This window comes from Littorina saxatilis, unplaced genomic scaffold, assembly GCF_037325665.1.
Source record: "Littorina saxatilis isolate snail1 unplaced genomic scaffold, US_GU_Lsax_2.0 scaffold_144, whole genome shotgun sequence".
NCBI classification, from domain to species: Eukaryota; Metazoa; Mollusca; class Gastropoda; order Littorinimorpha; family Littorinidae; genus Littorina; species Littorina saxatilis.
The window spans coordinates 71042-95048 of record NW_027127561.1 but is presented as its reverse complement, the minus strand read 5'-3'; the positions used below and the strand labels follow the sequence as shown (position 1 = coordinate 95048).

General features: G+C 41.8%; 1 long non-coding RNA gene across 1 annotated transcript in view; it reads right to left on the bottom strand.

Moving 5' to 3' along the window:
• LOC138955989 (uncharacterized) overlaps window positions 1-23764 on the bottom strand; it is a 34023-nt gene extending 10259 nt beyond the window's left edge. Inside the window, exon 1 of the long non-coding RNA XR_011452453.1 lies at window positions 23383-23764. This is a non-coding gene — a long non-coding RNA (uncharacterized lncRNA). The remainder of the gene's footprint in view (window positions 1-23382) is intronic.
• Between the last annotated feature and the right edge of the window lie 243 nt (window positions 23765-24007).

Here is a 24007-nt window from a genome sequence, read left to right as displayed (position 1 = left end):
CAAAACTGGAAATCTTTCTGGAGGTTCTACATACCAGCTTGAGTCACATATTCGGGAAGCTGCTTTGAAGATTGACCCTCAAGTTGACAACAAGTCACGTCTCACGATGTTGGGACTGGCTCACATGGCCAGACGAGGGTTTTGCACTTCACGGGTAAGCCATGATAAGATAATTCGGCCAGATTGAGCCGGTTGAAACTAGCTGAAAGGCTGCTGCAAAGGTCAAAGCCACTGTCAGACCCAATTCACCTTAACAGAGTAGCCCTTTTCAGAAATCAGAACAAGTCTACTCAGATGACCAAGAATCTGAAGCTGAAGACAGCCAAGACCAACTGTGGTTTGTTTGCAAGATTGTATGTTGGATGTCAGGCTAGAGGAGAAGACCTTGATGAATTCTTTCAGCACGAAAACCAGTCATTCCCTCCATCAATCTCAGATTCTGGAGAATTGCGCCACGGCAACAAAAGCGATCTCCTGCACTGTTTTGAGAAAACTCATGACCCAGTACTCACTGAACCACAAGTATCAGCTGTTCTCATTGATGGTGCTGCGCTGGTGCACATTCTGAAGCCACGCCAAGCACAAACATTCCAAGAGTACAGTGATTCTGTCTTTTTAGCATATGTCCTGATGTGCCTGTCTAACGCTGATCGCGTTGACATTGTTTGGGACTGTTACCGTGACAAAAGTCTGAAGTCATCAGTGAGGAAGAAACGAAGCTCTGGCATGAGGAGAAGAGTGAAAGGAGACGTTGCTCTGCCACGCAACTGGCCAGAATTCCTACGAAACAGTCAAAACAAAGAAGAGCTCTTTCATCCTGTCTGAAAATCTGAAGCTCGTCAAGGAAGACGGGAAAGTGGTCATTGCAACACAAGGTGTGGACTTTGTTAGTTCTAGTGACATTAGTGAGGACCAAAGAGCCAGGCTGTCCCCTTGTTCACACGTAGAGGCTGACACCAGACTGGTTGTACACTGTTCTGACCTGGCCAGAATGAATCACACTGACGTCATGATCAGGAATTTAGACACTGATGTAGTGGTGCTTGCAACAGCTCACTACCGCGGGGATATAGCTCAGTTGGTAGCGCACTGGATTTGTATTCAGTTGGCCGCTGTCAGCGTGAGTTCGATCCCAGGTTCGGCGGAAATTTATTTCAGAGTCAACTTTGTGTGCAGACTCTCTTCGGTGTCCGAACCCTCCCCCCGTGTACACTACATTGGGTGTGCACGTTAAAGATCCCACGATTGACAAAAGGGTCTTTCCTGGCAAAATTGCTTAGGCACAGTTAATAATTGTCTACCTATACCCGTGTGACTTGGAATAATAGGCCGCGAAAGGTAAATATGCGCCGAAATGGCTGCAATCTACTGGCCGTATAAAATTTCATCTCACACGGCAACACTGCAGAGCGCCTAGAACTGTACCCACGGAATATGCGCGATATAAGCCTCATTGATTGATTGATTGACTACCATTCCCTCCAGCTGGAAAACCTGTGGGTTGCATTTGTGCTGGATCCCACTATCGTCTTCTGCCTATTCACGACTACGCCCAGAGAAATCAGCAGCACCTCTGATGTTTCATTCTCTGCTGGCTGCGACACTGTGTCATCTTTCTTTGGTGTCAGTAAGAAGAGATGCTGGAAAGTGTGGATGTCTGATCCAGAATTCACAGCTGTTCCTTTGGGTGCTCAGCATCACCGGACAAGTTCAGCCAGATTGAGCGCTTTGTCTCGTTGATGTTCGACAAGACCAGTGTTTCCGACAAGGTGAACCATGCCAGAAAACACCTGTTCACGAAGAAAGGGCGCATGCTGGAAAACACCCCACCCACTCAAGCTGCTCTTCTTGAACACACGCAAAGATCATCTGGAAGGAAGCTCTCATTCCGCAGCCAGAGATTCCAGATCCTGCAAGCTGGGGCTGGGAAGAAGTTGATGGAACTTATTCGCCTGTTTGGACATCACTTCCAGATGCATCTAAGATCTGCTCTGAACTAGTAAAATGCAGCTGCAAGAAAGGTTGTAGAGGTCCGTATAGCTGTGCCACAGCGGGTGTCCCCTGCACTGCTCTTTGCTTCTGTGATGGCAAATGCCAGCGTGACTGAAAGACTGAATTCATGAACCGGTTATGTGAGTAAATCGCTATGGATATAGAAGAAACTATGTTTACAGGTTTCTTATTCAAACTCTGGCATTATGCATGAAATGCATTTCTTTGTTAACAAATAGTAGAAATACAGCTTCGCGTACAGTATTAATTTTGTAAATAGGAGGGCCTCTACAACCTTGTTGAGAATTTATCTGTAGACAATTGACCGGACAGTATGTTTTACATCAGTATGTAGTGTCGTAGTGTCATCTGTCTTTGCTTTAAAATAAAGCAGAATCATGAACCCACTCCAAAAAGATAGCTACTAGCAAGAATATATTTGTCATTTGCATAATTTTAATAGTCAATGTGCAAGCTTGCGATTGTTACTAGACGGTACCGTTCTTGAAAAGAAAACCGATTCATTTGTATATAATTATAAAACGTCAATAGCCAGTGCAGGGGCGGATCACATCATGGGGGTTTCCAAATTTCTTAAAGGGACAATTCGACGACGCGAAGCGTTTAGTTGTGGGCGCGAAAATGGAGCAATCTTGTGCAATCTGAGTCAAGAAACTTTAGAAGACAAATTAGATTACCAATAAAAGGAAAATTGACCGATCTGGTGCAACCTGAGCCAGCAAATTACCCAACTACCTTCCGAAACCGTCATTTAGAAGACAAAGGCCAGCTCCTAGAGGGGCCCGGGGCCATGCCCCCCCGGAAAATGTTGATAAAAATCAAGGAAAATGGAGGAATCTGGTGCAATTTGAGCCTTCAGTTTCTCTTTATTTTTAAATGTATTTATTTTAATACTTTTTTTTTTTTTTAGGCTGCGGGGGGGGGTCCGGAAACCCCGGAAACCCCCCCTGGATCCGCCCCTGCAGTGTGTTTATTGTCCTGATGTTAGAAACATGGTACAGGCAAACATAAATGTTAATTCAAAGGTAAACTAAACTCTTAGTTACAAAGAACTGGTGTTTTGAATGTTCACCTTCTGCAAAAGTGCGTTTTGAGGGTATGCTTACTAAACAGGTCATATTTTCGTTCATAGACCATTTAGAAGTTGCCCCTCCCTGGCATTTGGATCCTGAGAGATGTCTTTTTAACTGTATAAAGTATCATGTTGGTATACCAATCCGAACAATTCAGCCCCTATTCTGCAGCTAGTCCTAGCACTAAAGGGTTAGGTTGTTCACGACCTGATTAATCTCCCCATGTTAGCGCATGCGCATTGACCGCAATGAGAAGGATTGTTCAGGCAGAGTTTTCAGTTTGTGACACCGGCCTTGAATACTTGGCAGTCATACTCATATCACTACATGTCATTGCAATGGCTTCTACTATATATATATATGGAAAGGAGCTGAGTTTTTAAACTGGGATGACGTTTTTAAACAATTATCCGAGTACAGTGCCGCGGAACTGTTAATCGGTGTCACACCAGTTAACACTTCAGCAGTCATTTTGGAATTCGCGCATGCGCAGATAATTTTTTCAGCGTGGGTTTTTTTCCCAGTTGATTTGAACGCGTATATATATATATATATATATATTCAGTCTGCATAAAGTGCAATTTAGTAGTCTTGCAGCCCTGAAGTTGCTTTTGCGTGTCCAAAGAAAGAGTGTAAAATGTTGCTGATAATCATGCATACATATACAAAAATAAAGCACATCAACAATCTGCGCTGGTGAGAGCAATAGCCGCGCTCTGGGAATCGCTGCGCCGCACAACGTGCCGCGCTCTGGGAATTGCCGCGCTGCACAGCGCGCTGCGCTCTGTGAATCGCTTGCCTAAATTTAAATATTTTATTAAAAAAATACCGCATGGTTTTGCTTGACCAAATCATTTATCAGCTAACAATATGCTTTTATTTCAGTTGGACCTGAGTTGGGCATGGTTCCGTTGTCTCCGCAACAACAGCTTGGTTACTCAAGAATTGCAGGCATGTCCAGTTTGCAGCATGTGCAGGCTGACCCCGCTGAGTGTGAAGATCTGATGGCTGATCTAGACACAACATAAGCTGCTTGACACTATTCCAAGGTAAGCAAGAAGCTTTGAAAATAGTTACTTTAAGTGTTACTTAGTAAGTGTACATTTTTGTGGGTGAACCATCGGTAACCGTCCCCCCCCCCCCCCCTCGACACCCCCACCCACACATACAAACACGCACACAAACTTGGGTTTGTACTACAACTATTAGTATTAACTACTCTTCATAAATGAGTTATGTAATTCATCAGAGGTCTGAAGTTATTATGGTTTTGCAAATTAGTAAGAGACTATGTGGGTGCATGGATTCAGTAATGCGCATTTAGCCACGACTCACTTTGAATGAGGGTCATCTGCCAGGCATTTAGCTGATTATCTGATAGTGATAAGTGATATTTATTAATTTGCTATTTATAAATTACAGTTGCAGTAAACTAACACTGTCGCACAAAGTATGTGACTTTAAAAAAAGATTTGTTTGAAATCATGTGAGCTCTGTCCACTAGATGATGGAGAAGGGAATTTTTCCAGTTGAGTCTGCAACATGGATTTTTCTCTCTCACTGTCTCAGGATAACAAATACAGTATGGAAGGAAAAATTTAGGGTTGGTGTGGTGATAACAATAAAGATATGTCATAGTGAGTAGTGACTTGACTAATTGATTTGAATTCTGCTGCAGGTCAGTCGCCCCCACCTCCTGCTCCTGACCTGGTTGCCTACTACAACTTCGAGGAAATACGACAGGACACCCTTCAGCTTGCTGCACCATGGTGTCTCTTGGAGAACAGCAAGAAACAAATACAGGTGGGGTCGGTTGGGATACCGTAAACAGATTTTTTTTGTTTGTTGGCCTTAGCATAGAGTCTGGGGATGTGAGATGTGCATGATGTGTTGTTTGAATCTGACAGTGATTGTATGATTTTTGTATACATGTATTGTTGTCACGCGCTTTGAACTTCTGATAAGGCGCTTTATAAATGCCCGTTATTATTATCCCAGCGAAGCTGGAGGTATCCCGTGAACGCTATACTGTAATCGATTTGAGAAATGTGCATACCGAATAATACATGATAAAGAAGGATTCTTTGTGCCCGAAAATGGGCCACAGTTGGAGATGGAAGTTCACCAAAAATTGGGACCATACTAACAAAAATACGGTGGGTAAAATTGGCGCCCCCATTTTTTGAGCAAACGCCACCCAAGGCCGCTTTGGACGGGTAGAAATTCCGTAGTTTCCAAGTCTATGGATAAAGCTCGCGTAAGAAGAATACGTCACGGTCGAAAGTCTTTGACGTCAATTAATGCATCATGACGTCATGCCTCCCTGTAGTCTTTCTCTCTCGCGCGGTGTGTGTGTTTGTGTTCATTTTGTGCACATGTGTTAGTGTTACTGTGTGTGTGAGTGTGTGGTGTGTGTGTGTGTATTTGTGTGTGTGTGCGCACGCGTGCATGAGTCTGTACTCGTGTGTGTGTGAGTGTGTGTGTGGTGTGTGTGTGTGTGTGTGTGTATTTGTGTGTGCGCACGCGTGCATGAGTCTGTACTCGTGTGTGTGTGAGTGTGTGTGTGGTGTGTGTGTGTGTGTGTGTATTTGTGTGTGTGTGTGTGAGTGTGTGTGTGGTGTGTGTGTGTGTGTGTGTATTTGTGTGTGCGCACGCGTGCATGACTCTGTACTCGTGTGTGTGTGAGTGTGTGTGTGGTGTGTGTGTGTGTGTGTGTGTGTGTGTGCGCGCACGCGTGCATGAGTCTGTACTCGTGTGTGTGTGTGTGAGTGTGTGTGTGTGTGTGTGTGTGTGTGTGTGTGTGTGTATTTGTGTGTGTGTGCACGCGTGGATGAGTCTGTACTCGTGTGTGTTTGTGTGTGTCCCTGATAGCATGCTAACGTTAATTTAACGTTAATTTAACGTTTGCATGGTTAGATTTTGGTTTACGGTTAGCATTAAACGTTAAATTAACGTTAAATTAACGTTAGCAGAAAAACGGTTCTAAAGCAAACGTTAAATTAACGTTAAATTAACGTTAGCAAGCAAACCGTTTTCATGGCAAACCTTTTTTAAACGTTAATTTAACGTTTGCCTGAAAACCAATATAAAACGGTTTGCATTGAAACGTTAAAATAACGTTAAATAAACGTTTACACATAACCGTTCAATATCAAACCATTTTTAAACGTTAATTTAACGTTTGCCTGAAAACCAATATAAAACGGTTTGCATTGAAACGTTAAAATAACGTTAAATAAACGTTTACACATAACCGTTCAATATCAAACCATTTTTAAACGTTAATTTAACGTTTGCCTGAAAACCAATATAAAACGGTTTGCATTGAAACGTTAAAATAACGTTAAATTAACGTTGGCACATAACCGTTCAAAATCAAACCAATTTCAAACGTTAATTTAACGTTTGCCCGAAAACACAAAAAAAACGGTTTGCACTGAAACGTTAAAAAAACGTTAAATAAACGTTGACACATAACCGTTCAAAATCAAAGCAAAAGCAAAAAAAAACTAAAAAAAACAAAATGTTGTAATTGTTGTGGTGGTAACATTGACATTAACAAGCAACAACAACAAAAATTGAAAAAAAAATTTGAAAAAAATTAAAATTTAAAAAAAATAAAATTGACATATTATATCAAAAACAAACGTTTCAAAAAAATGTATTTGTAAAAAAAAATTTGAAAAAAAAAAATTACCATAATGTAACATTAAATAGAGAATACTACATGGCTTGCTGTGTCGTACCAGATTTACACGAGTTGTTTTTTTAAATAGTGAACTGCGAGCGAAAGCGAGCTGTTCACTATTTGAAAAAGCAACGAGTGTAAATCTGGTACGACACAGCAAGCCATGTAGTATTCTGTTTATCCTACATTATATACTTCTGTGCCAGATCTAACTAAAAGTCACAGACAGCGCTATTGCCTTTGGATCAACCCGCTTTAGAACTTCAAACCACTTTACTCAATTTGACATTCATTCCTCCGCCATGACACACACTCTCAAACTAGGACAAAGTAGTTCGCCTTTGTTAACACTGTTAAGTTTAATATTGAACATTGATTAAATAAATTCGAACAACGAAATGATGGTCACTTCAAAATATACCAGATAAAAAGAAAAGCAGTGGCCACAGGATAACAGAAACCAAAAGGAACAACAACAGCAAAGCATATCCTTCCGCGACAGGATGACAGTCAAGTCGGAGCCAGGCGAGTCGACAGCTTTCAGATGGTCACTTCTCGGTTTGGTGACTGGACAAATATTGGTTGATGTTGATGGTACCAACGTGCACAGGCAAACGGTGTTGTTAGCGTTTGCTGGGATGTGATTGTGGCAGTGGCATTGGAGACGGCTGGAGTTGAAGTGGCCGTGCGAATCCAATGTGTCGTCTGCCGACACTGGCGACAGCTCCGAGACCGGTGCAGTGCCGTTTAGCATCAGACTGAAGCCACGGTGTTCCTCTTGGGAAATGCTGCTTAACGTTGTTGTACCCAGATAGCTGCATTATTTTGGTCGGAGGAACGTTATTCTCGGAAAGTTTCTGCACTAGGAACTGGCGTGCAGAGTGGTTGGTGTAGATCTACCTCGGGTTGATGATCCCAGCTTTTCTTCACATGTCGCCCTGGCATGTTTTGGATTGTCTTTCGCAAAATTGGAGATATTCTCTGCCATTACTGTCTTCATGCAAGGACACGTCTCCTCACTGCATGTGCCTGTGAGGTGTCACGCTGCGCAGACCAAAGTTGACTGTGTTTTGCCACCACAGAGTATTCAGGATTACTTCTGGATCTGCGACTCCGAGCTGTTTTGTCTGCCACAGCTTGTCAACATCTTCATCTTTCAGCGGTTGAGCCCTGTTAGGTAAGTTGCCACAACCTTCCTGTTTAACAATCTTCTGCTTTGTCTTCACGACTTCTCTCAGTTACAAGTGCAAATTCGGGGCCGTCTATAACGGGTGCACAGTACTTTTTAGACTTCAACTGTCGATGGATGCTGCTGAGAAGGCCCCTCAGCGTGGGGATGGTTCATACTCTTTGCCATCCGGTTTTTTCAAACTCATGAAAAAAGAGCAGAGAATGTTGCATAATTTTTGTGGTTGGATGGCGCTAATGTTTCTTTTGTCCCCGTGTTTCGCCATAAACGTCGATAGGCGACGTATATCGTAAACCGTTTTTCGGAGAGTATTCTTGTTCTTGTTTGTCTGAACGAATGAGTCTATTGGAGAAAAATCATAAATCATGGATGACTCGCTTTTTTCTTCATCGACTTCGTCATTCGCGTCATCACCAAACATGTCTTCGAACAGCTCATCACTCAAAAATTCTTTCAGTGTTGACAAATCGGTTTCGTGGCAGTTGCCATTTTGTTGCAAAAGTAGTTCTTCATGAATATGTAATTACTAATTTACATAGCATGACCTTCCGGTTGACCTCATTTACATGATATACACACGTGTGATTTGAACGATTTTTATCTCACGGGTATCTCTCTCACGTATGTAGGATAAATTAACGTTAGTTTTATGTTTTATGGCTAACGTTTATTTCATGTTTTATGGCTAACCTTAAATTAACGTTAGATTTAGGTTAGTTTGCTCATCAAGATAAACGTTAAATTAACGTTAACATTTAACGTTAATTCAACCAAAATAAAACCATAATATAACGTTAAATTAACGTTAATTTAACGTTTACTGTTAATTTCAATTCGACCAAAATAAAAGTATAATACAATGGCTGTTTGAACGTATTTTTCACGTTGAGTGCAAACATTAAAAAGAACCCCCCAAAAAACATAATCAAACAAATCATAAGGAAAATAATTTTATTTAATTTTTTATTTTGCTTTTTAAATTTTTTTCTTATTTGAAGATGCATTTCCCATAGTCTTTTCTGTCTGCTGTTGTTGTAGTGTTATATATGTAGCTAAAACCATGTTAAAAAAAGACAAGCAAACACCAACATGTAAAGTCAAATCAAAGTTTGAAAAAGGTTTTTGGTGAGAACGGTTAACTTTGCAGCTAACGCTATATGATCTTGTTGTATTACTTAATCCGGAGAGCATGCAGGCTGTTGATTTTTTTTTATCTCTGTCTCATTGCAAGGATGGTACTGGCCAGGTCTCATATTTTGAGCCAAAGAGTGTACATGCTAACATAAAACAAAACAAGAAAAATAAATAAAACCATTAGAAACATGTTTTGACAATATGTTGTAAACATTTATTCATCATTCCTTGATATTTCCACAATATAAAAAATAAAAAATAAAACCATGATAAAAATGTCAAAAGTTGAATCAGTTCTAAAGTTTCTAGAACTTTTAGGTTCTGTACCTAGAAATTTACCAATTCTATTCGATCTTTTGGGTTTAAAAAAGTCTTTGCAGATATATATTATACAATGATGCCAGAAGAAACAAGGAAATATGAGGTTATTTGCAACACCACCAGCAGAGGAAGAAGTCGCTCACTTTGCAGCAGCAGATAAAAAGAATTGTTGAATTTGAAGCAGGAGCAGACACAGAAGTTGTTGAATGTGTAGTATCTGCAGCAGACAAAGAAGTTGTTGAATTTACAGCAGACGATATATTTGTTAAATCTGCAGCAGCACACAAAGAAGTCATTCACTTTGCAGCAGCTCCAGACAACAAGAATTGTTGAATTTTAAGCAGGAGCAGACACAGAAGTTGTTAAGTTTGCAGCAGGAGCAGCAGCAGACAAAAAAGTTGTTGAATTTGCAGCAGACGATATACTTGTTAAATCTGCAGCAGCAAACAAAGAAGTCATTCACTTTGCAGCAGCACCAGTCAACAAGAATTGTTGAATTTTAAGCAGGAGCAGACACAGAAGTTGTTAAGTTTGCAGCAGCAACAGACAAAGAATTTGTTGAATTTGCAGCAGATGATATACTTGTTAAACCTGCAGCAGTAGCCATGGAAGAAGTTGTTGATACCATGGCATGTCTGCAATAGGAGACTTCTGACACCTGCAAAGACAAAGAATGCAACAATCTTAAAACAATATAGAATTCAGTGTTATTTGAGAACTTCAGTGTAAACACTATAATTATGTCTTCTTTGTTGGTGTTCTTTGCTGAACATAGAACTGAAGGTAAATAAGGTTTAAATTGTCTTTGCATTATGCCAATATTGTTGAATTTACTTCTGTGAATTTGCTAACTTTGATAGCATCATTCTGTGTTTGAATGAAATGCTCTATGTCAATACGTGTGGGGTGTGTGTGTGTGTGTTTGTGTGTGTGTGTGTGTGTGCGCGCACGCGTGCATGAGTATGTACTCGTGTGTGTGTGTGAGTGTGTGTGTGTGTGTGTGTGCATACGTGTATGTGTGTGCGTGTATGTGTGTTTGTTTGTAAAGATGTGTATGTCTGTCTGTCCATATGTGTATGTGTATGAAGTTTTTGTGAGAGAGTGAGTGAGTGCGTGTATGTGTGCGTGTGTGACTTGGGGTGTGTGTGTGTGTGTGTGTGTGTGTGTGTGTGTGTGAGTGTGTGTGTGTGTGTGTTTGTGTGTGTGTGCGTGTGTGTGTGTGTGTGTGTGTGTGTGTGTGTGTGTGAGAGAGAGAGAGAGAGAGAGAGAGAGAGAGAGAGAGAGAGAGAGAGAGAGAGAGAGAGAGAGAGAGAGAGAGAGAGAGAGAGAGAGAGAGAGAGAGAGAGAGAGAGAGGTTTGTCTTTCGCTGGGGTATGCAGTGCCTTGGCGTTGCACATCTACTTAATTATTATTATAAATAGATACACACTTGTAAACTTATGTTAGTTTTCACATGTGACCATGAAGGAATGTGCCTTTATGAGGAATGTATAGTGGCTTGCAATATTGAATTTGAGGGATGTTTGCAGTTATATAATATATTAGCACAGCTCAGTTTTCTTGAGGGTTCCGTGAGAACAGTGAAATTCTCCTTTGAGGACTGAAAAATATCTTGGATAATTGGGGGGGGGGGGGGGGATTTAAAACATAAGTACATTCACATGTGTTTTTCATTTTCACTGTGTTAAGGTGGGGAGGTCCTTCTATACTTCTTTCTTTGTTTTCCCATTGACATATTTTTGTTCTTGTCTATATTTTTTACATAGGTTCACCATTAGCTGCTGTCCTCATCCCCAGCCGACTGTTTCCGCTGAAGCCGTGAAGGATACTTGAGACAGTGACAAAAGGTCAGGTGTCATGTCTACTGTCCCGAATGACACACGATTTCTGACATTTCACCATTGCCAACAGAATAAACAAATAAGAAATAGGTAGAAAATGAATGTGAAAACTGACTTTAATTGTTGATCAGTATTTTCTATATCATTAACAAATAATCTACTTACACATAGCTGTTTGGCAAATGTATGTTGCATGGGACACACTGACATGAAAGTGGAAGATGTTTTCCCCTCTAGAGAAACTACATATCAAGTTACACTTTTTGTGCTCTTCCATTCCAGTTGGCAATCAATTGTTAACGCATGTTATTAGAAAAAATAGAACGAAAACAGATTAGATAGAATGAAATATGTACTGGTGATGTCATTTGGGACATACTGACATGAAAACGTCACCTTTTGTCATTGTCTCACTTCTTCATGTAGGCGTGGACATCTTTTTCGTCGTCATGCAAGGCTTCCAGTACCATATAATTTTGTGAATACTCTGGGGACCTGTCATCGACTTTGGAAGGACGCTTTATAATTATTTTATAACACTTTGTACCCCATCTATGTTGACCAAGATTTTTTAAGCCGAGACCAGCTGTGCTGCAGCAGGTCACTCAGAATTGTAGAAACTGTGTATCAACAGGCTAGAATGCTGGCGTTAGAACAACGTTGAAGGAAGCGACTGAAGCTAACAGTCTGAGCAGAATGCGGATATGTGCCGAATGAGAACAGATGCAATGTACTTAGTGACTGTGTGTACGGATATATATATCCATACCTGGTCAGATAGAGCCATATGAGTGGGTACGGATATATCCGTACCTGGGAGACAAGGAGTTAAGACCACATCTGAACTGAGGATTTAGTCTCTCCATAATCAAACGCTGAAGAAGATTTCAGAATTAACTTTGTTAGATAAATTATCAATCAATCAATCAATATGAGGCTTATAGTTATATCACGCGTATTCCGTGGGTACAGTTCTAAGCGCAGGGATTTTTTTTATTTGATATTTTTTTATGCAATTTATATCGCGCACATATTCAAGGCGCAGGGATTTATTTTTGTCGTGTGAGATGGAATTTTTTTACACAATACATCACGCATTCACATCGGCCAGCAGATCGCAGCCATTTCGGCGCATATCCTACTTTTCACGGCCTATTATTCCAAGTCACACGGGTATTTGGTGGACTATGTCTATACAATTTTGACAGGAAAGACCCTTTTGTCAATCGTGGGATCTTTAACGTGCACCCCCAATGTAGTGTACACGAAGGGACCTCGGTTTTTCGTCTCATCCGAAAGACTAGCACTTGAACCCACCACCTAGGTTAGGAAAGGGGGGAGAAAATAGCGGCCTGACCCAGGGTCGAACACGCAACCTCTCGATTCCGAGCGCAAGTGCGTTACCACTCGGCCACCCATGCCGGTTGTTATGATCGCCACATTTTAGGTTCCCCCCTCCCCCCCTTTTCAAACCTTACGTTTTTGGATTTTCTGTTCACAACCTGTTGTGCATTTACCTACATATTAAGCAGATTTCCTCCTTTTTAAGACCAGCTTTTTTTTTTATTCTTGGAGGCCTGTTTGGAGGGACACTGGATTTGTTTGTTAGAAATTCAGAATTCAAATAATTCTTCATCAACGAGACCCCCCACGGGTTAGGGGGAGTCCCATATTGGTTGGGACAAGAAAGAATTTACCCGATGCTACCCAGCATGTCGTAAGAGGCGACTAACGGTTCTGTTTCTCCTTTTACCCTTGTTAAGTGTTTCTTGTATAGAATATAGTCAATGTTTGTAAAGATTTTAGTCAAGCAGTATGTAAGAAATGTTAAGTCCTTTGTACTGGAAACTTGCATTCTCCCAGTAAGGTCATATATTGTACTACGTTGCAAGCCCCTGGAGCAGTTTTTTGATTAGTGCTTTTGTGAACAAGAAACAATTGACAAGTGGCACTATCCCATCTCCCCCCTTTCCCCTATCCCATCTCCCCCTTTTCCCGTCGCGATATAACCTTGAATGGTTGAAAACGACGTTAAACAACAAACAAAGAAAGAAAAGAATTCATCAACGAGTGATTACTGCCTCACCATAGCAGTTAGGCCAGTCTTACTAACTCTTACTTTTATTAATGTGCCGTGATGCAAAGACGTTGAGCAGTTTTCAGATGTTTATGAATCTAGGGCTTTCAAAATTTACTGACATGTTGGACTCCATGACATCCAAACATGAAGTTCAGTTACCCCTTTTCAACTTTGAAGGTGACATTGTGGGCGAATTTTTAGCAAAAAGTTGGAACATTGGTATGACTGTTCTTACTCACAAGGGAAGTGATTTAGTTATTTACTGATTTTCATGTTGTGTGGCCTTCTTTCACCCATTTAATCATTCATAAATGTTCATACCCAAGGGAAGTAATTCACATATATATCTATGGCCAATGTTTTCACAGGGCATCTGCCTCCCCCCCCCCTCTCCCCTCCCAACACACACTCACATGGGCTAAAACTTACATGGCTTTTATGGGTATGACGTTCTTAATCACAAGGGGAGTAATTTACTGATGGTGTGTTTTCATTTCGTGTGGCCTTCACCGATTTGAATAATTTATTTTAGCTTATCCAATTATAGTGTGGATGAACACTGTCTCCACTCAAAATAGTCCTTTGCTATTGTACATTGTGAATCAGCATTTTTGTTTTTGTCCTGTTTGAATAAAGTGCAATAATTTTACAACCAAAGTGTTAATGTTAAAGATGTTTACATAATGTGTGAAGGATGATGCATTTGAAAACTAATATTGTTAAATGTCAATTGACCTGTGACAAGTCAGCAAAGTGCAATATCCAAGCATGAAACCCGCACACAATTCCCAAACAACATGCTTTCTTTTCCACAAAATTCCATCCAGGTGAAAACAATTATGTGAACGTCATAACATGGTGGTTTTTTTACATTAATAATCAAGCCTAACACCAACTAACATGGTGTTAATAGGCATTTGAGCAAGCTTTAACACCAACATAACATGGAGTTAATAGGCATTTGAGCAATCTTTAACACCAACATAACATGGGGTTTTGCATGTTAAACCAGCAATAACATGATGTTAATCACATTACAAGCAAGCTGTAACACCACCAAAACAAGCAGTTTTGCAAGTTAAGTCTACGATAACATGATGTTACTTGGCGTTAAACCAAAGCTTTAATGCCATCAAAACTTGACATTTTTGCATGTTACAGACATGCTGTAACATGGTTTAACAGATGTGACAGGGTGACCAGTCACTAATTATGGAGTAAGCTGTTGTCATTGTCCAGGTTAGTCTTTGTTGCCGATCAGTTTGTGTTTGGTGTCTATTCTTTATCTGTTAACAAAGAGTACTGGTATGTCTAACACTTTTGCCTTACAGCAAGTGCCTTAATTTAACAAACTTTCTGCGCCTTAGCAGACGACACGAACGGCTTGTTTACATTCGAGCGGCAGCCATGTTTGTCCCACATAAAATCTATTTTTAGACTTATTGAGTGCACGTGCTATTTTATGCAATCTAAGGCTATATCTTACTTTTAGATGTTAATAATGAATGGATATAGATATTTTGTTGCTGTATGTTCGTGCTTAAGTACTTTTTAAGGCCATGTTGTTCCTTAAATTGCTTTAATGTTCGATCAGCTTCGACCCAAACCTTCGACGCTATGTGAGTTTTTAGCGCCAAGTAGGTGACGTCTGGAATTTCCCTATTATCTCCATAATTGTAACTTTTCCATAAATCTAACTTAGCGCACTTCATTTCTTATTCCCTTAAGATACTTTTTGAGTTAAAGTGCATTAATAACTGTTTGGATCGAGTAAATCAAAGTTTTCCTCTCAGTTCGACCGGTGTCTCGCCGCGTGACGTCACACGCGTCATTTTAGTATCTGTGTTTCTTTATCAAGTTTAACGTCACATAACTCGTCATAAGTTCCATTTTACCACAAGTATGACACATGTATGGAAAGTTCAGGAGTTCATCTTGTAATGGAGTGAATTGTATTTGGTGCAGGAAGTGATCGAGTTTAGCAATCTTTATTTTGCTGGGTTTTGATCGTTAATCGGTCATTCATTCTGAGTAATTAATCATAATTATCTTTTGGTCTGGACTTCTAAAGTTATATCTTGTAACATGAGTTAAAAAGTATCTTTCACACTGGTTTTGTAGCAACAAACCGATTGCAAATGCATGCATTTTCCGTAAAGTTATCAGTTGTCAAAGTTTCTAAACAAACACAAATTTGGTTATCAGGCAGTGCCAGACGGCCCTTTTGGAAATTGCTGTGAGCCGCTTGCAGTGCAGTCCGCGCGAGCAGTATAAATAGCCTCCGGTACCAGCATAAAAAAAGAGGAGTCAGGGAGAGAGTCATTCAGTGAGGCAGTTCATTGTTCGGCTCCACTAACTGAGGAGATGTAGTTTGTATTGTATGTTGTGGCTTGTAGCCACCGGCTTCTGTCGGGTTGGCGAGAGGAGGAGGGAAGATAATATAGAGACAGAGAAATAAAGTTTGTCATGCCAGTAACCAGTGCTGTTGTTGTCACAATGTCATCTGTTGTGCTTGAGAGAGTGAGTCCAGAATGAGTCCGTAACACATCATGAAGAGAAACAAAAGAACAACGGAACATTTCCCTCTTTTCCGAACCTCTACAATGATGTTTTGACTGTCGCAAAACGCGCTGAAATTCCAGGCAATTTCGCAGCGATAACTTCAACAAAATCCAATCAAAATCTGGCGTTGTCGTGAACACCAAAATGTGATAAACCCATTGAAACTTGAAGTTTTGTTGGGATTTTGAGTAGTTTTGTAAGATACAAAACGCCACTTTTCGCCCAGTGTTTTCTGACTGCTCCCAGTGATTGACATTCAGAACATCCGTCCTGTTCTATTCTAAATAGTTGTAAGATAACTTCATGAGAATAATATTTAACATACATACTTGATTTGTTTAGACATAATTCTAGTGTAAAGTATACTTTATAAGTTGTGGAGGTAATTTTAAATTTAAAACATGAAGATAAAAAGCACAACTATAACATGACAACATCAGAGTACAGTGCATTCCTAGCTAGCTCTGAGGAAAACACCATTGTACATTTTTCCGTTTCACATGCATGTACTAAGTGGTACCATTGAGAACTGAGATGGCGGATGGAATAAACGACTTCCGCATGCGAGAGGTTCTACACTTTGCAGCTCTGTATCTACGCCTAGATGGCATGAGTGCGAACTGATCATGCAGGGGGTGCGATTCATCTTCAACGACCTTTCGTGCTTTTGTGGCTGTTCTCTTATGCACCAGTTCATCCAAGCTTGGGAACTGAACCCCAACCACCTTTTCTGCCTGTCTGATCACTCTTGCCAGATGGCTCTTGTCCTCTACAGTAGCCCCATAGTACCATACCATGAGGTTGAAGGTCAAAACACTTTCAATGCTGGCTCTGTAGAACATTGCCAGTATTTCAGGGCAGACCTTGAACTGCTTGAGTTTCCTCAGAAAGTACAATCTTGAATTGCACTTGCTAACTACCTTGGCTATATGTTTTGACCACGAGAGATCTGAACTGATGATGCAGCCCAAGTATTTGTACTCTTGTACTTGTTCTACCTCTTTCCCCCTATCACTAGTGGCTCTGTTTCCTTTTCCCCTCTCCTAAAGTCTGTGATCATCTCTTTTGTTTTGCCCACATTGAGGTCTAGGCTGTTCTGGTCACACCACTCTACTAGTTTGTCCACCTCCTGTTTGTACACTGTGTCATCATCATTCTGTATCAGGCCTACCAGAGCTGAGTCATCAGCAAACTTCGAAAGTTTACCATTGGTGGCTCTACAGTCGTTGGTGTACAGGGTGAAGATTGTCGGAGACAAACAGCAGCCTTGTGGACTCCCTGTACTGATCTCGAGGCTGTCTGAGATGACCCCGTCTACTGCTACGTACTGAGATCGACCCACCAGGAAGTCGATGATCCACTTGATGATCTGTGGACTGACTGACAGAGCGTTCAGCTTGTCGTACATGAGGCTAGGCTTGACTGTATTAAACGCGGAACTAAAATCCACATATAACACTCTAGCTGAGGTGTTGGGCTTCTCTAGATGTTCAAGGATGCTGTGAACGATCAGAATGGTAGCGTCGTCTGTGCCTCTGCGTGCTCTGTAGGCAAACTGTAGCGGATCCATCTGATCCTCAGTTTCCCGCAAGAGACGCTTCAGCACCAGCTTCTCAAGACATTTCATCACCACTGGTGTCAATGCTATAGGCCTATAGTCATTGTTTTCTTTGCAGATTGCTTTTTTGGGGACTGGGATAATTTTGGAGGTTTTCCACAGAGAGGGGATTTTGCCTGCCAGAAGGCTCATGTTGAAAATTGCTTGAAAAACACCAGCTAGTTGTTCAGCACATGTCTTGAGTAGCCTAGGGTGAATGTTATCTGGTCCCTGTGCTTTGTTTGGCTTCAGTTTGGAGAAAACAGCCCTCACCTCTTCCTCACTAACCCTCAACCCATCATCAGGCTGGACTCTCTCTAGCTCTTCAAATACCTCCTGCATCTGACTGTCAGGCTTGTCAAATCTTGCATAGAAACCATTCAGTTCATTAGCAAGACTGACTGGGTCACCCTGAGAGATGGTGGTGGCTTTTTTCTTTTTTGTACCAGTTATCTCCCTTACACCCTCCCACATCCCCTTTGCATCCCCCTGTGCCAGTTTGCTTTCTACTTTCTCTTTATTAAAAATAATGGTCGAAGTTAGAGGATAATGAAAAATGCAAGCTTCAGCGAGCTTTTTCGTGACTGCGAACTGAGACCATTATTTTTAATATTCACTGAGACAAGGTGTGTAACCTCTTTATTCCTCCTTTCTTTACTTATTCAAAGAAAAGAGGAGTTTTGTGCTAAAGTTTGATCGAATCCTATTCACTCAATCAGTCTACGTGCGCAGGCGATTGATTAATGCGCGGTTGTATAGATCTGAGAAAATCATTCCATTCTGTTAACACTCCTTGTCAGTGTGGAGAAAAGTGCAGTGCACATACATTGTTTTGGTATCTCTTATTTTCCCCATAGGAGCCTTGTAAGTGTACAAGAGGAGATACAGTACGAATAGCCCGTGCGTTGAGCAGAGAAAGTAGGTCATTTTAAGCTGACAACTTTTGTGCAGCCGAATTGGAGTTTTACTCGGTACCGAGCGAGTTAATTACTTTCACATGTGTTGCCAAGGCGAGCTTGGCTGGCCCTGAGAATCCGACTGACCAAAGAGGGGCATTTGTTCTAATCCCCCTCCCCTCCCGCAACTGGACTTTACCCCCCATGTAGCTGTAGGAAATGATTCGAGTTGGAGATTTTAGGATCTTCTTTGCTCTACCTTTTCTTGTAATGTGTTAATCACATCGTTTTTGGATACAACACATAACGTCCATTTTTGTTTTAGAACCATCTTTGTTCAGTTTTGACTAGTTGTTAGGAAGGTTTAGTTAAGAGGGGCGTGTTGTTTTTACCCTCTCTTTCTTTTTCCACCCCCTTCTTTAGTTTGTTGATTACTAGACTCCTGCTGCTATACTCACAAACGCATACTCTCCCCTCTCTCTCTCTCTCTCTCTCTCTCTCTCTCTCTCTCTCTCTCTCTCTCTCTCTCTCTCTCTCTCTCTCTCTCTCTCTCTCTGTCTCTCTCCCTATATTATTTTGCCATTCTTTTCCTCGGTATCCCTTTCATTCGTATATTCAATACATGTATTCATTTATTCAGTAGAATGTAGGCGCTATGTTAATCATATATGTGGCTAATGCGAATGTATAAAGACGGATGAAACCGGTGTGTGCCGACGTTTTTGTTATGGCAATGGCCGCTGTTGCTTTGAGCACGCAGCGTTTTGTGGTTTTGTTATGGGCATGGATTTGCCGTTTGATACGAACGTCTAGCGTACGTTTTGTGTATTAAAGAAGAAGTATTTTTGTGTGTAACATAATTGCTCAGTCTTTAAGAGACAGAGTGTAATTGGAAGTTTTGCAGTTCGTCTGCGTTTTTGTCTACCTACAAGTGTTTGGTATCTACAGATACGTTGTAAGGTTGGTCGCTTAAAGACATATGTTTGTACATCATTTTTCATGTGGGTTTTCTCAATAGAAGAGCTTTTGTGTATATTTGAGGAATTTAACTTCAGTTTGTAAGGAGGCTGGCAGCAGGCTCGGAGCCCTCCACCTCCCCTCCCTTTTGCTCCCGCGCTGCCAGAGCGAAATTCTCATTGGTCCCGCTAGGGTTACGTGGGAGGAAGCCCCGTTAGTTATAAAAGCCGCTGCCCTCATGAGGTCGAGAGACGTGTGAGAGAGTAGGGTGCTGAATAAGTGCCTGAAGCATGCGTCTCCCCTGTTTTAGAGTCAGGGTCATCAAAACTACCACAAGGGGAGAGATACACGGAGTTGGGCAAAAGGTGCGGGAACCTATGCCATCTGCTCGACAGTGTCTTTCCAGAGTTACGTGTGGTTTTGTGCCTTAGTGCCTGACCTTATAGACCACGTCCTCAAATCGCAGCTCCAGTCCCACTTGCAATAGTGAACAGTGCGCGCTGTTCACTCGGTTACCAACGAGCAGTGATCGAGCGGCGTCGCTCGATTTTGTCCAGGCCCCGAACCCCTGCCCAATTTTTCCTGCAGATTAGGACTTAGGTTTTGTTTTGGAGAGTAAGTTAGGTCACCAGGGTACCTACGGGTCGTACCCGATTTTTCAGCAGTTTAAAGACTTAGATTTTATTTGTTAGTATAGAAGGAAAGACTGTATTAAAGCCAACCTAGATTCTGTATAAATATATTTTCCATGGAATAACCCATGTATGTTTTATGATTGTTGTTTTGGTCTGAATACAATTTGGAATCTTACTACACTCTTGTTGATTTTACATTTTGTTGTCAGAAGTATTCTGTTCGTCTGTTCGTCTGGTGCGTGTGGTTTGAATGCCATCCTGACAAATGTCTTTTAAAAACACATGCACGGTAACATCTTCGGTATCATGTGTATGCTAGTGAAAAAAAGATGCATTTTCAGGCCTGTGCGGAAAGAGTCAGAGGAGGCAGAGTGAGAAGAGTGACAGGGATAGAGTTCCAGACGAGAGGAGCAGAAACAGAAAAAGAGCGCTCACCAAAAGATTTAGTGTTGACTCTCGGATTGGAAAGGATAGAGGTGTCTGCTGAGGAGCGGAGTGTCCTGCCCGGTGTGTATGTCTGAGTCATGTCTGTGAGGTATGCGGGTCCTGTCTGTGTGAGTGCACCATAGGATAGGCATGCGATTTTATACTTGATGCGTGACTCTATTGGAAGCCAGTGCAGTGCTTGGAGATGAGGGGAAATGTGTTCGGACTTGCGGACTCTGAGGACCAGGCGTGCAGCATTGTTCTGCAATTTCTGTAACCTGTTCAGGAGGTACTGGGGGCAGCCATACAGCAGTGCGGTACAATAGTCCAGTCTGGAAAGAATGAATGCAGAGACTAGAGTCAGAGCTGCTTCTTCAGAAAGGTAATGGCGTATCGAGTCAATACGGCGGAGCTAAAAGTTGACGGCACGAGTGATGTTTTGTACCTGTGCGTGCATAGTTAGGTGGGAGTCTAGTGTGACACCCAAGTTCTTCACTGAAACCGAGAAGGGGACAACTGCATTGCCTATTGTGATGGACTCTGGGAGCTGAATGGAGGTAGACATGCGTGGAGAGGAGGCAACCATGGCTTCCGTTTTCTCATCATTTAAATTTAGCTTGTTAAATATCATCCAGGATTTAACGTCCAGGATGCATTCTTGCATTGAGTGCATCAGAGTGTCGAAACTCTTGGGATCAGCGGACTTCTGTAGCTGCGTATCATCTGCATAAGAATGATGGGGAACTGAGTGTGAGGCCATGATGTCAGCGAGGGGTGTGGTGTATAACACAAACAATACCGGCCCTAGGACCGAACCCTGAGGCACGTCGTAGCGTAGCAGAGCAGGATCAGAGGTGCTATGGTTTATGGAGACAGTCTGAGTACGGTTGGACAAGTAGGAGGAGAACCAGAGAAGGACAGAATCACTAACGCCAAAAATAGACCATGATCAATGGTATCGAACGCTGCCGACAAGTCGAGCAGCGTCAGGATGGCAACTTTTCCTTTGTCTAAAGCGAGTAAGAGGTCATTTACAATTTTCACTAAAGCTGTTTCCGTACTGTGCCCAGACCGATACGCAGACTGCAGAGGGTTGAACCGATTGTTGGATGTGAGGTGAGCAGAAAGCTGAGACAGAACTACCTTTTCTATAATTTTAGAAACGAAAGACAGGTTACTAACAGGGAAAGTTTTTCAACTCATTGTGGTCCAGTGTAGATTTCTTCAACAGTGTATGAAACCGCTTTATGTTCTTTAAATTGATGAGATGTGTGCATTTGGTTGCGTGTGACCTGTTTATAAACTGAAATATTGTTGAAAACTGACCGTCGGATTGCAGTTTTTTGTCGAAGAAACCGAGTGAAAAGAAATTTGAAAGGGGAACTAACTCTTGTTGCTAGACAAAGTATGTAAGTCACTTGCCTTGGGATTTTGCTTGTGTTGAACGTTTGTGCACGGCAAATCTAGATTCAGAAAAGAACCGAACTCATGGATTGTATATGTGTTCAAGCCTGTAGTTGTTAACTTAAATGCGGTATGTTTGTATTGTTTGCTCCAGAGATGTATATTTCGTACATTAGAGCGTTCGGAACGTTTCAATTGCAAACGTAGATCCCACAAAGTCTAGCTCACCAACCTGTGTGCTATCGAGGATTCAGGCCCGTTGTTGGGTAAGTGATTTTGGTTAATAATAATAATAATAAAGATAGCTTATATAGCGCCGCTTCACAAATTTAACTATGCTCTTAGCGCTGTACATCGAGATATAACAATTTCAATAATATAAATACAAAGATGATATTATAATAATACACATTTACAAATATCACTCACGTGCATACATCCTCGTGCACACCACGCGCATACACACTCCCACTCATTAACAAGTGCTTCCATCCCCCTGCCACTGAGATGTTCATATACCCCCCTGGACAAGCTCACACCATGTCCGTCTCCTCTCTGGACTGTACATACACTCAGCAAGAAAAAGAAAGACTAAATGCAAATTTCATACAGAACCCTATAGCTCAATCAAAGCTGAAGCAACTATACAAAAAAGACACATTCAAACAACAAATCTAACTTCACCACTAACAGTCTGTAAAGATGGCAAGGACAATTTACAAGGATTCGCGAAAAAGGTGCGTTTTAAGGGAACTGCGGAAAGAGTCCTTAGAAGCAGAATGGCGAACGGAGGAAGGGAGAGAATTCCAGACAATGGCAGCCGCAGAAGCAAACGAGCGATTTCCAAAAGAAGGCAAGCTTCGCTCGAGAGTTTCCAGTTTGCGACTGTCAGCGCGTGAGCGGAGGTTGTAGTCAGAGGGATTGTCATATGTGACGAGCAGTTCCTTGAGGTATTTAGGGCCATCTTCAAATTTGGCAGAGAAACAGATACAAGCAAGCTTGTATCTGATACGAGCGGACACGGGAAGCCAATGAAGGGAACGAAGAAGTGGTGTGACATGATCAAACTTCTTAGAACGATATATCAATTTGGCGGCAGAGTTTTGTACCTTTTGGAGTGACTCGACAAGTTTTTGATCACAGCCATAGAACAGGCTGTTGCAATAGTCTATTCTGGATAGAACTAGAGAACAGGCTAGAGTTTGAGCGGCTTGGGGGGGTAAGATAGTGGCGGATAGAACTGATTTTCCTTACGTTACTGTACGCAATTGTGCGGATGTTTTGGACGTGCTGGGAAAGGTTGAGGAAGTGGTCGAAGGTAACGGCCAGATTAGTCACAGAAGAGACAAAGTTGACGTCGCTATCACCGACATGAATGCTAGAAGGCAAAGAATTTTCAGGGAAAGATCTGTACTGGGTTGCTGGGTAAGTTACCGAAAAATAACTAGCCCTAACAGTTCACAGAGAGAAAGAAGCAGAGGGGGGAATAATAGATGATAAAAACACTTACCGGTACTCACACACTTACTCACACACTCTATATCAATTATCAACGCACGCGCTCACCGTTGGCAGAAGAAGAAGCACAAGGTAAGACCCATTGACGGCGCCACATCAACACCACGACAACACCAACGACGACAAGCACCAACGCCAACGCCACACCGACTGCAGCCCCAGTACTAAGTCCTCCCGACGAGCTGTCCCCGGCTTGGGGGTCTGTCTTTGTGTTTGGAGCTAACATGACAACATTACAACCATTCAAAAGTTAGCTTGTCTGCAAGAGATACCAATGAGCCGTCCAAATGAACGAGCACCTCTCTCATCTCGGGTTCAGCCCAACCTGGTTTAATCGGGAATGAGAGTGGAGCACGTTAGTGAAAACATGTTGTCTGAAACACCACCATGCAAATTGACCGAACCAACTGTTTGACTTGATCTTACCAAGAACAAGTCGAGTAAGGCGAAAATACAACATTTAGTCAAGTAGCTGTCGAACTCACAGAATGAAACTGAACGCAATGCCATTTTTCAGCAAGACCGTATACTCGTAGCATCGTCACTCCACCGCTCATGGCAAAGGCAGTGAAATTGACAAGAAGAGCGGGGTAGTAGTTGCGCTAAGAAGGATAGCACGCTTTTCTGTACCTCTCTTTGTTTTAACTTTCTGAGCGTGTTTTTAATCCAAACA